Source organism: Pinus tabuliformis, chromosome 4_1 (genome assembly GCF_031772625.1).
Source record: "Pinus tabuliformis cultivar Carrire ecotype Pingquan chromosome 4_1, CPIR1, whole genome shotgun sequence".
NCBI lineage: Eukaryota > Viridiplantae > Streptophyta > Pinopsida > Pinales > Pinaceae > Pinus > Pinus tabuliformis.
The window spans coordinates 890,689,390-890,692,759 of NC_142303.1; positions in this window are offsets into that span (position 1 = coordinate 890,689,390).

Consider the following 3,370-nt stretch of genomic DNA (forward strand, 5'->3'; position numbering starts at 1 on the left):
CTTCATCTACTTTTTCCGAAAATGCAGAGGGTGAACATTCTTTCTTCTCATCTACCCCTCTGTGTGATTCATAAAATCATGAGGATACCCAAAAACATCCTAAATTTCTGATCTTGGTTGTCATGATCTCTCTATTTCTTCATCTGATCACGATGTTGATTCAATCATTGTTAATTTGTCTAAGGCATTGGTCTATGATGATCTATCTGTCGACGAAGTCGAAACCCCTCAGACTGTCGAGGCACTTCAGCCGGAGCTGATGATTATGTCAGGCCCTCACTGTCCTGAGGTTGGTTTCACTTCTGATCAGGAAATTGTTCAAACACTCAATGCTCCTCATCACTCATTTGTATGCACTGAAGATCAATCTAACACTCATATTTCACTTCCTCCACTCAAAATCCACGATCCCATCGCTCATGCATTCAAGGAATCTTACACAGAAAGCACACTTGCGCAAGATAAGTGGTCTACCTTTCTCATGTTTGTTTGCATGTCATAGTTAAGAGAATGTGTACACTTAACGTCTACACGCAGTGTAGCACAACACCAAGGTAAGTCCACAGATTGCATGTCACGCGTTTGCACTCACTTATGTTTTGTGGACACATTTAAACTTGGAGTGTGTTTGACTTCACTGTTATATCTTTCATGTTTGCTAGTTTACATAGTTGTACTATTTGCGAACCATGCCTTCACCAACATGAGTCCACCAATGCACCGGTGGCTGCATTGGAAGTATCACTTTACATAAGCAGACCCATGCACCATTAGCTTAGCAGTAATGGTAGTGTTCGCTTTTGGTTTTTTTTTCTTGCATGAATATTTGCTTCTTACTTTGCATGTTTGTTTGTTTGCCTGCTTGTTTTCTTACTCGCTTTTCTTACGCATTTACTTATGCTTTTGCTTTGTTTTGTCATTTGTTTTCTTGTTTATGTTTGTAGGTTAGTTTCGCATGAAATTGTGTGCGACTCTTGAAACAAGCTGGGTAAAGTACAAGAGGACTTGTGCAATTATCAATACTTGGTTATTAGTCACCTTGCCTCTGTATGAAGAACTTTTTGTCTTCATTCCATGATACATCAATGGAAAATATGCTCTGATCAAAGTGAGCCTTGGTGAAAAAACAATGCTTGCGCGCTAACTAGTGTCACCTACTCTAGTCGGTTGATTTGGGTTAACCCTTGTCAGCTCAGTCAAGTAGAGTAACGTGAGGGGGAAAACCTTAAAAAGCATGTTAGAAGTATATGAAAACTACTTATCTAAAGGAAAAGCCTCTTCTGCTCTCAATAAGTCGAGATCCCTCTTCCACCTCTGAAATGAATAAGTGCTATGCACAGTTATGAAAATGAAAATGTGAAAAATTTTCCAAAAATGAAAAATGAATAAGGAAAAAGAAGAGGAAGACTTCCTGCATAGAGAGGTGATGCAAGTAACTCCATCGGGGTACTAACCAGGCTCGCTGGTAGTGGAGCGATGCTATTTTTCCTACGTGACTTCGTTGGGGTACTGTCGAGGCCTACTGGCAGCGGAGCAACACCAGAGATGAAACTAAAACTCTGATGATCATATCGCTTGTGCACCAATATACCTCTCATCCCAATTGAAACAACTAGGTTGGCTTGGCTTGGAATGTGTGCCGACAGATCAAGATCTTGGCATGTTACATATTACAATCAAGCAAGTGTGGAAGCCAAGATGATCAGAGAACTGAACAATACTTCCGAGGGTGTTAGACTTGCTTTTCATGAACAAGGTCCATGCAGAGAGCTGGAGATCTACCAGTGTGTCGCCAAGTGTTGTAGCGGCTATAACCACCCTCCAAAATTTTTCCTTAGCTTCGTTTTGGATCCTCCCTACCAACCATCCTTACCAACATGTATTACATTGTCAAGTACATAGGCTTCAACTTAGTTTCAGTGGCCTGCCAGCCTATGTATGTCAGCTTGTTTGTCTCCCTCCCGCAGGTTGGAATTCTAGACTTAGACTATTTGCTGGCTGAGACACTCCCCCAGAAAATTGTGCAATTCTGGAGAGGAACTAACCTTCCCTCCAAAAATTGCACAAATAAGTTGGGAAACCTACTGGGCTCTAGAATTGCGTAGAACAATCAGTTAGTCCTCCTTTATAAAACTGTGCAATCTAGCCCGCCACTGCATTTCAGTCCAGAAATTGCGCAATTCTAGGAGACAGTCACCTGTTGACCCTAGAAATTGTGTAATCCCTCAGGGACAACCAACCCAACTCAACCCAGAAACTACAAAATTTTCATCCCAGGCTCACAGACTAATGCATGTGCCTTCAGGTTGACCGGTTCCCTCCGGGACCGAGAAAAACTAATTTTCATGCATAGGTTGTTTTTCCCGAAATAGAAAAAGGTAGCATGAAAGAGGCATCCTTACATTTGAGGGATCTATTTTTATCATCTGGAGGTTACATGCATAGATCATTTTAGAAACTTCTCATCAAGTGTCGCTTCTTCCTAGATTTGTGGCATGCGCGTCGTAACCTCGATCTTATAAAATCTTATGAACCGAACACTGCAAAGCTCATTCCTCACATTGATCTTACAGCTCTGGCATCCCACATCACATCCAGGAGTCTTCGACACTTCCAACTTAGCTGTTTCAGCGTGATTCTGCTTCTCATGTCTTACACTACGTTTCTGTCGCTTTCTGTGTTTCACTTTGTGTAAGTGTTGTCTGCTTGATTTCAATGAGCACTTTTTTTCGTTTTGATTATGTTAGCTTGTAGAAGCACAGTTTCAATTTTCGTTTGCAACTCACCATTGTCGCATGCATGAAACTCTTTTTGCACCAAGGGTCGTCATTGCTGCGACTCGCTTCACACACATGCATGTTTTCCCATTCTTTGAATCCTGCACTTACTGTTTGCATGCATGATCATTCACTCTTGTTTACACTCAGTATCACCATGCATTCAGACTTCTCATGTTTTCAGTCACCCAATGGCGGGTCTGGGCTGAATAGCCCAGACCTTGCCTTACCCAGATAACATTGCGCATTTCTGGAAGTGAAGGCTCTGCCTTCCCTCTAGAAATTGCGCAAAGCTTGCCCAACACTGACCTCCAGGATTGCATTGTGCAATTCTGGGAGGCAGTGCCTTGTTGGCCCCAGAAACTACGCAATGTAGTTTGCTGGTTTGCTTGTCACTACTGACTGAAAGTGTGCATTGCATTGTTTCAGTCCTTAGCAGGCTAGGGTAGACTTTGCATTATGCAGTTTTAGTAATCATTTAGCCTCCTGACAACCCGAACTATGCCTCGCGTAGCTTTTGCAGTGAGTCTCCCAGCCTCCCCATGAAAATTGCGCAATCTTCACAGATAGTCACACAAGTATGTGGCATGTTG